This window comes from Ixodes scapularis, unplaced genomic scaffold (assembly GCF_016920785.2).
Source record: "Ixodes scapularis isolate PalLabHiFi unplaced genomic scaffold, ASM1692078v2 PGA_scaffold3__209_contigs__length_174095766, whole genome shotgun sequence".
In the NCBI taxonomy this organism is placed as follows: Eukaryota; Metazoa; Arthropoda; class Arachnida; order Ixodida; family Ixodidae; genus Ixodes; species Ixodes scapularis.
The window spans coordinates 91847559-91857421 of record NW_024609868.1 but is presented as its reverse complement, the minus strand read 5'-3'; the positions used below and the strand labels follow the sequence as shown (position 1 = coordinate 91857421).

Genomic DNA, 9863 nt, shown 5'->3' with positions numbered 1-9863 from the left:
GTGACTTCCGGTCGCTCAGTCTTTGCAAGCCTGTTGAGCTTGTTCATGTCACCAGTGCTAGAAAGCATAAATGCTACACATACATCAAAGTTGGAGATTTAATGAGGGCTATTGGCAGTACAATTTAATGTCTTGGAGGAGGCAAGTTGGTGTACAAAATATTCTAAACATTTTAACATATCTCCCGTTTCTTCATTCTTTTGGCGCTCACCTGGAGAATTGGTGGTTACACGTTTTATCAACATTTTAGGCAGCAGTGTCAAAGTGGGTTTTGTTCATTCTTGTTTTGAATCAGAAGTTCGCTGAGACGTCAAACAAACTGGAGCACCGCCTGGTGGCGTTTGCAAAGAAAGGGGTCTATATAAAAAGTCTCGGTACACTGCGTTTCGACTGTAAAACGTGGTTGGCAGGTAATGCGCACTGTCATAAAAGAAATACCAACAATTTACTATATGAAAGACACGAGGGAATGGCGTACAAGACTTGATCCAACAAAAGGCACTGGGCCTAAAGAGAACTTCCATCTTGCAAGGCTTGATCCACGATTCAGGGCGGTTTGAAGCCTATGGTGTATGCAGAGAACGAAAGTGCCCATCAGGTGAACAGAAACAGTACCTTACCTGAACATGTAGGGCAACGTACAGTAGTCGGGTGCAATAAACTCGCACTTGAGCAAACATCGGTTTAACAAGTATTTCAGAATAACAAACTTTAAAAAATCTATGGCGGTTTTCCTTTGCATTCTATGCAAAAATGTTTGCTCTACGAAAAATAAATTTCGGAATAGCGAATATTTCAGTTCAACGAACTTGATCGGTGGACCCAGGATTACTGTTGTGATCAGTTCAACGAAGTTTTGTGCTCTGTAGTGCTGGCGTAGCTGATGGCCGCCGCCGCCTTTGCAGCAGCGGTGCGGTAGACAAAAACGAACCATGCGGTGCATATTTGTTTTCTTTATCATTGGTTCCTTTCGGCCATCTTAGTTTTGGGTAACAACGGCAGTTTGTGCGCCCACTTACGTAACAAGTATGACGAAATGGAAGCGGTTGTCTCTCGGACAAATTGAAATACTTTCAGCATCTGGACGACGGTCAAAGGCAAGTGAACGTTGTGAAGGACTATCGGATGCTACCGTCGACGTTGTCAACGTTAGTGAAGCAAAAGTCGAAGCTTGAAAGAGAAACTGTATTCAATCCCAACAGGGAACGACTCTGCACAGATTTCAAGCCAGTGGACAGTGCCGTTGCGGTACGACTTCCTCACAGCAACTAGCCGTGCCAGAGGATATGCATAAAAAAGATACTCTCTGGGCAACTTTGTTACTTCATGCGCTTTCAGAGCGCCGGTGCAAATGAAAATTATTGACTATTTTCAAAATGAGAAAGGCAGCAGCGTAACTGTAATGCACTTTGTATATATCAATGTACATGACTCCATAAATTGCATTTCACCCTTTTGACTCGATGTATGCTGTGCCCTATGCTGTTCCATATTCCAGTGAATATATTCAGTTTAGTGGACTCCTAGTTAAGGGAACTATTTCCTTGAGTCCCTAGAAGTTTGCTCAAGTGAGAGTTTACTGTATAGAGTTCCAGAACTTAAACGATACTGGCTATTGAAGAATATAACAGGCAGCAAAACATTCACCACAACAGAGATCTTGAAACATGCATTGGTAGTCCCGCAAGTTATGTTTCAAAACAAATTTGTGTTCACAAACAAGAAAATTGCCCTTTTACCACACTATTGAGGCAAAGGCACTGGTAAGGCCTCATTCATGCAAAAATTGATCACTAACCCGTTAGAATGTCCAGCAATAGGTTTCGTGGCACTTTAGATTCCGATCGTTGTATACACTTCTGATTTTATCCCTTATGGGAGAGGTGAGGATGAGAGCTTTCTCAAACAACATATAATGGTGTAAGATAACTAGTGTAGGTAAATGTCAAAGGGGCCATGAATCGATTCTTCAACTTCCTTCTTAGCTTTCCTCAACTTACAAATTGTGCAGTGTTACCAAAGGTACAGGAACGTAAGTATACCTCTAGCAGTTCGAGAGGAGGAAAAGGAGGAACTCCCCTCTTGCTCATGGCGCTTGGATCCTCATTTTTGTACTCTCACGTCACCATTCTCCCCCTAGGAAATTGGCCCTTAAAGGGGCCCTGCAAGGACTTTTAACTGTTTTTTTAATTTGCACCGAACCTGAGCACACTGAACGTAGTAACTTAGTGAAACTTTTCTTTTCGCGAAATTCGCTTTACTTTAAAAGTTATAGGCAATTTAGAATTACAAAAACAAGCAAAAAATAACCTCCTTCATGACGTCGTAGGTCCTGGCTTGAGTGGCCGTGAACTAGAGGAGGAATAGTGAGCTCATCGAGCGCTCACGGCCGCCGCACTCCGTGTCGACGGCGCCAAAGGGCGCCACTAAAGCATGTTCTGGATAGGCTATATGCAGCGGGCAGCCAAAGCGGCTTTCATTGCGTTTGCTGCGCGATTAAACACTAATTCGGCATGACACTTCATTGGCCACAAACGACAGCAAACACGGGGTAAAGTTCAGTTCAGAATGGGAGTCACTTCGCGCTGCCATACCGCGGAATGGCCAAACCGCAAGACAAAGCCTCTCGCCGAAGGCCTTCGGAACGCTCGGAGCCGGTCGGATCCTCCTGTCCATACGACTGCAGCGCCACCGCGTACATCCGGGATTTCTCCGTGTCTGCGCCTTATCTCACTACTCCTTTCTAATATGCGCCGCCTTTGCCACCGCTTGACGGCGAGTATGTCGACGAGTCATTTCTTGTTTCCGTACTTTATAAACTGCATTTCTTTCTTTTTTTCATCTATAATAGTGAACATAAACTACTTTTATAAATAATTGAAACGGTTCGCGCCACTTATATTTTGTATTTCGACCAAAAAGAAGTTTTTAGTGGCTCTGACCAGTAGTAAGCCCAGGACCAAAGACGTCACATTTTGCGCGCTTTCGGTACCGCGGGTCGCCCTCGTCGGTGGAGGAGGTTTCCGTGTCGTCCGGTTAAAATATGGCGCACTGATATTTAGCTACTCTTTCCGTGCCCGCTGGCTTGCCCAAACCCCAAGAGACGCGGAAACCGCAAAAAAGGTAAACGCTTAAATATGATTGCAGGGCCCCTTTAATGCTCGTCGCTCAACATTGAGACAAAAGTTGCTAATCCCCCGCCCCTCCCCAGCCTGTGGCTTCCACAGTACTACGCACAACTAGCATATAAACCGGAATATAGGTCGAATTTATTGTTGAAATTGGACCTGAAAAAGTCGACCCTCGTCTTATATGACAGTCATTAGCGGAAAAACAAAAATAATCTCGCAACACTGAGTGCCTGAAGACGCCATTTTGTTTTTCTTTGCAATGGCCTCGCACTCGTCCACTAGTCTTGATTCACTTTTACTTGTGCTCCTTGGTTTGTTACATCTACCGTTGCTGTTCCCAGAGCAATAATGAGCGGAAGTAGAAGACAGTTCACAGTAGCCTTCTAGAAGAAGGCTATCGCCTATGCAGAGATCCACAAGAATCTTGCAGCGCATACGCTACTGGCAAAACCAGAGACAAAAATAGGCGGCATGCAACAAGGCGAAGAAAACTTAATTCCGTGGAAGGACTGCAGTGTACCCTGAATTGGAAACTAAGGTGGCAAACTTTATTCGGGATCTGTGCGCCAGATCGGTACCTGTGATGTCGGAGAGCATCCGTATAAAAGGCGTTGAGGTTGCTCGTGCCTCCGAGCTCTCGAGGGCGCAATTCAAAGGGACGGCATCGTCCCTTTGAATTGTGCTAGTGAACTCGTCGTCGGACGAAGGCTCTGAGGAATCTGAGTAGTAACACTCGCATACCTCCTGTTTTATTGAGTGCAAAACAATTAAATAAATCTGCCGTGTTTTCTCGTCCTTCCATATACTTGGACAATTTTGTCACCAAGGTAAGGTTGCATTTTCTTGCCATAAGAACTTTTTTTGCATCTTGCAACTTGTAAATTAAGGGCTCGACCTATATTCCAGTTTATACAGTATCTTCCGTGCACCCCTAAGCCGACGGTGCCGTGGAAACTATGTGCTTGTTGGGCCGGTCACACTTGTGTCTTCAGCCACATGATCACGCTCCCTTGCGCATACCCACATGTGCAGAATGGGGTCAGGTGATGGACAGGAGGGCAAGCGACGTTTGTCAACTGAAGTCCCAATTTTTCACCCCCGCAAGGATGGTGAAAGATCTCGCGGTAGCTGATGTTGGTTCTGAACCTTACTTTACCCCATTGATGTATTTCAATGTCTGTGTGGCAACAAACTGAAAGAAAACTTGAAAATGAAGCACAGGTTGTCGATTGCTTGCTTCACAGAATAAATAGCCCAGCTCGCGTCCGATTTTGTTGCCCGTGGGACGCAGTTTCTTAGCAGAAAATCCCCTTTTTTTCGGTTCTCGTTCCTTATGGCGGAAAAACCCCAGTCGTCTGCTCTTGTTCCCCTCCTGAGTGATGCATGACGGGAGTGCATTCTGGTGCACACTTGATTCTCAAGGTGCAGCGAGTGCATGGACGTGTGGAGTGGCGACGCCGAAATGAACGCGAGGAGTGTCGGCCGAAACAAACTTGCTCCATGTTGCGAGTGGGTACGCATGGGCACGAGTGCCCATGCATACATGTAGTCATACACTGTGCACGAGCATGTGGCTTCGTCTTTTATCTTGTTTGCGTGCAGAAGTGGCTTCAACGGCATTGCAGAAATTACACTAGCCTTGACAATAAAGTACAAAAAGGTTTACGCCAAGTCTAGGCACTGTTGCAAGATCACCGATCCAGGAAACCTAAACCGAGCCACCACTAAATGTGTTCCGTTTCAAAATGGTGTAATTGGCAAGACTGAACCGCCACCAAATGTGCTCTGTGGTAGAGCACAAAAGTACATCACCAGACATGAGTGTCCAAAATATACTTACAATGGCTAGCGGCACCTCATAAAAGTCGTGCAATGACCCTCTGCTTGGCCACTTAAGCCACACGCAGTGCCGTGCAGGGTACAGAACGGCATCCACGGTGCAGTGATCCAGGGTCCCGCCCGTAGTGTTACGCTGCTGCCTTGGACAAGGTGAAAGCCAGCTCATTGATGTCATGGTCCCCGGTACCTGTGGTGTGTAACCATTGTGTTTAAAGGTTATACAGCCACCGACCGATATTGCAGACCCGATGGGGATCGTGCAGAATTCCGAATAATTGAGCAGTTTGAAATAATGATTTTAGCCTTAAAATACAGTTTATTATTACGACTTAAAACGCAAAGTTGCTGCAGCAAGTGATCGATGGTTTGATGTACGGCATGGTACTGTATGGTACTTCGCATTTCAGCGAGTCATTTTGTCACTGTATACAGACGAAAGCATTCGGACAACTTACGCGCTCACGGCTGCACAATTCTTACCAACTGTAGGGCGAGTCGGTAGACTTTCCCCTCGGTGAAGGGCAAAGTCCGGTTTGTAAACGCTGTGCCGCTGGAACAAATGCGCGCAGATTGATTGCTACTTCCTTGGCGATACAACCGCTGCCTTCTCACGTCGACACACGGGAAATACTGCAAACAAAAGCAGACACCGTCATGACTTCGCAAGGTAAAACCGGAGAGGCCAAGAGCAGAAGAAGTGCTTAGAGTGCCGACATGCTACGTGGCGTCAGCAACGAAAACCTGCCATTTAAAAAAAATATATTCTAGTTTCTTAGCAGACATGACGTCAGGACAACTGACGGCAGCGATTGGCAGGCGGTGTGCATTCTTGCCACTGAATTCATAACCTGTCGCCGAATGTAGTTTTTAAACATGGCAGATATAATCTGGCCTGTTTTCGTCCACAATGCTGCCGTGTAGTCTGTCGCATAAATTATTTTTGTTGCTAAGGGGCAATTGGGCTTTACGTAAACATAGGCTGGACGTGCGTGTGGGAAATATAACATGAATGACCGCCCCCAACATTGGCTCTTCAAACAAACTGACAGAAAAAAAAAAAGGCCAATATGTCAACAGTTTTGGTGGCTGTCGTGTCAGATTGAAGTATAAGTAACTAGTAAAATAAAAATAAATGAAAAAGTACATAACGTAAGGTGTAAATAAACTCTATAGATATAATAGCAGTCCCAATGATTTAACAAAGAGGCTGGCTTTCTCAGAATGCCCCCCTCTCACTCGAGTCCGTATTGAATCTTAATATGAAGTTGCCCCGAAAAAGCTGCAGAAAATGCACATACTCACAGAGCCCATAAAGACCACACCTGCCTTTCACATGGCCTTTCGAACTAGATGCAGTACAGGACGCAGAACGGTACCCATGGGCTAGCTGCAGCTGTAGCCCAGTGCTTGTAGTATATTGCAGCTGACGGAAGGGAGGGAGGCCAGCTCCTTCATGCCGTGGTACCGGAAAAAAAAAAAAAATGAGCCACAGACATTAAGCGCCTTGAGTATTTCTGTGCATCCACGAAGCCAATCTGGGACAGCAACGACAGAAAACTTCAGTAACACAGTGAACAAAAGAGTAGGCATGCAGGCGAGCTGTGAATTGTGAGCACAGCTAAAACCCAAGGCACAAGAAAGCAGAAAGGAAGAGGCCTTTCCACTTCCTTGCATGTCGGGTTTGAGTCTCGCACGGGGTAGTAAAAAGCAACAATACTGGTTCCCTAGTCTTTTTCTGCGTCAAGAAGCCTTGGAACAAAGAAATCCTACTGGTTATTCATCTTGTTTTCTCGGGCGGATTATAGTGCACGGTGCGGAAGCAAACTGCCTCAAAGGGGCTCAACTCACACTTCCAAGAAAATTATTGGCGAGCAACCTCTCCATTGTGTACTACGTGCACTGTACGTTTTAAGCAGGTCCGTTTTCTGCTAACACGACAGCGGTAGGAATGTTACTTGTGTCGAGCTGGAGAAGCCATAGCGGGGGCTACCCCAGCTACGCCCACGCTGGCTCTTATGGCGGTTATGTGCAACGCAGACAGCTTTTCCCATTTCAACCGAGTGCCTAGGCAGACACAGAAGCAGCCACATAAGACAATCGAGGGAAGACGCAGAGTTGTACAGGCTAAGAGGGAACGACAGTGTAGCGAGCTTTTTAGTCCAGGCGATTCCTCAGAGAAATGCAGTCGGCGGAAATGTAGGTCAGTTGTTCTTGCCATTAATTTAGGTAACGAATGCAAACATTATACTATTTTGCATCTTTTTCTACTGCAATGCTAGTCACCCGCAACGAAAAAACATCACAAACTGAAAGAAAGTCTGGTTGCATTGTTAACACGGACACCAAGTCCATCAGGAAAAGCCATCTGTGCCATCCACCTGTTCATAAGCGAGCTGGAGTTCATCAAAGCACAACCGAGACTCTCTCGGGAGTATTTGGTTCCTTGTCACTAGTTATAGAATGAAAACACAGTGCAGTGTTGATTACTGTCAGCGCAGCCTTGCCACTAGCACTGCTGTCACTCGGGTGGCAGATATTTCGCTGGCACGACATGGCCTGCGAGCCACATATATCCCTAAAAGAAAGCTGCATAGAATGCACTTACCGTGGCTAGCGTCGCCGCCCAGAGAGCTTGCACAAACCCTCCACATGACACGCAGTACAGTTCAGAACAGAGCAGCACTGGCTAGCCAGTTGCTGCGAAGGCTTGCGGTGTCTTGCTGCTGCAAGTCACCTCTTTCATGCCTTGTGGCACCCATCAGTTTCAAAACAAACGCTGATGAACCGCGACCAGCCATGACCTGTAGCACAAGGGGGAAAAACGTGTGAATGTGCAGTCTCCTATCTGTTTGCTTTTGTCTAACGTCTCCGAGTTTTCTTTGAGAAGAAAACAGCAATGACACTTCTTTCACAGTAATGTGCAAAAGAAACAAAAACGGCTCGGTTATTATACTGTCTCATAAGTTGTGTGCAGCGAACGCACGGGTGCGAGGGCGCAGCTCTGCAGAATGTTCTTTTTGCGCGGGTACTCGTGCAAAAAAGGCGCTTTTTATTGTCATGTGCTCGGGCCTGCGCCTTTGCTGCACACAACTTATGATACAGAGCGTATAGCACGCCTCCGTGAGCTCTCGCGTACGGCGAGAAAGCCATGATATCCAGGGTACGATAGCAGGAAACCTCGCAAGGGTGCACGAAGCTGCAAGTGCGCCAGAATGTGCAACTGGAGGTGGTGATAGAATGACATAGTTTGAGAATATGGGGTTACTTGGGTCAAAATATAGAAGCGAAAAACGTAACTTCCTTGCCGGCTGATGTTAGGAGCCATCGGAGCACGACCAACTATTTGTTGTGATCGGGGTATTACGATCGGACGCGGGTTTGTAAAGATTTGAAAAACCCGGAAGAATAAAACCTGTAGGGGCGAAGACAGACAGCGCAGTTCCTTGTTGACATGGGATGTAATATTAAACACATTATTCCGTCGGATCAAACGTTTTTATTTAATCAGGCTTATCTCGGAAGTCTGCCGGCAGGTCTGGGGTCGGAAGTATGCGGTTTTTAGAGCTCTTTTGGCGGGCTTTCAGCTTTCTGCGATGCGTGTTTTAATCGTGAGCACAGGCTCAAACAATAGGCAGCGGCGCCAAATGTATTTGAAACGAAGAAGCAGCTCGGACGCGTGGACCGAACACATCGAAATCACATCACAGGAAAACGTAAATCACTCACCTTTTGTTCGACGATGGTTCGCAAGACACGATTCAAATCGACGACACTCGATTCGGTCACGATATTCAGGTAAAGGACGCAACAACGTAGGCTTGCCGTTCCTAATAACTACATAAATACGACGATACGACACGATATCAAACAAAGGAGTCAGAAAAGCGCAGTCTGTAGCGCAGAAAACGCGGTCACCCGACGTCAACAAAGTAAAAATAACAAAAAGTTTCCTCGCTAAAAACCGTGACGTCACAGAAAACAAAACAAACAAAAACAAGCAAAACAAAATTTTTTTGTCACGTGACGTTATATTTGTGACGTCACTTCCGGTGACGTCGGGTCACGTGATCTGCCATTATTCCTCCTCCGAATCGCTCGTGTACACGCCGCTTCGCGGCGTCCAGCCGGCAATCCAAGCCCCGCTGTCCCCGATCGCACCTCCGGAAAGGGAGTCCGATACCATTGGGCGCGTTAAGTTAGTGAGCTCCAGACTCCGGACACCTGCGCTCGAGCGCGCGGGTTCAGAGCGTAGCTTAACGGCGCACTTTAGTACCGAGGCGCCATCTGACGCCTGCTTTTTTAACGTTTCCGGTTCCGGCTTTCTGGCGCGCGCTTGAACATGGCTCCCGTCCCGTCGAAACATCGAAAAAGTGTTTGGTCGACGAGGACTTCGATGAAATAAGTGCGCGGAGACGGCGGCAACAGCGAGAGCTTGTATTTATGCTGCACGCTGTTGGTGCGGCGATTAAAGGTACGCCGAACGCCTTCTGAATTCCAAAAAAGCCTGAAAGAATGACGGCCGAATGGCCGAATTTATTGGATCGCCCGATTCTGAAAATGCGGTAAGGTACATGAAGAACTTCGACAAGCATTTAAATGATGTATGCATACCTTTCTACACCAGCACCATGCTTTTTTTTTTTTGTTTTCCACGATGACGGAACGACTACACGAGCTGCCAAGCGATCGCCGTCGAAGTATCCACGCATCCAAGCAGGCGCGACTTGAGCGTCGGACGGAGTCCCTAAAGACTTCGGCGCAAGTACGAACAACGCCGAGAGCTCCGAGCACTGCATCGTAGCGCAGAACGAGCAGCTCCTACCCACGACCGGCCTACCTCGGTGCCGTTCCTGGCTAGGCCGGAGCCTTTCGGCCGCGGGGTTCGGTTGGTGC

The 9863-nt window shown here is 47.0% G+C and overlaps 1 long non-coding RNA gene across 2 annotated transcripts; it reads right to left on the bottom strand.

The window, feature by feature from the left end:
• Window positions 1–426: 426 nt before the first annotated feature.
• LOC115320908 lies at window positions 427–8893 on the bottom strand. 2 transcript variants are annotated; one of them, XR_005798829.2, is made up of 5 exons: window positions 8697–8882; window positions 7576–7771; window positions 5451–6419; window positions 4972–5157; window positions 427–563 (listed from the first exon to the last, which is right to left on the bottom strand). It is a non-coding gene; the product is annotated as an uncharacterized LOC115320908 (long non-coding RNA). The 2 variants fall into 2 exon arrangements; XR_005798828.2 differs by having other exon boundaries at window positions 4972–6419; window positions 8697–8893.
• Between the last annotated feature and the right edge of the window lie 970 nt (window positions 8894–9863).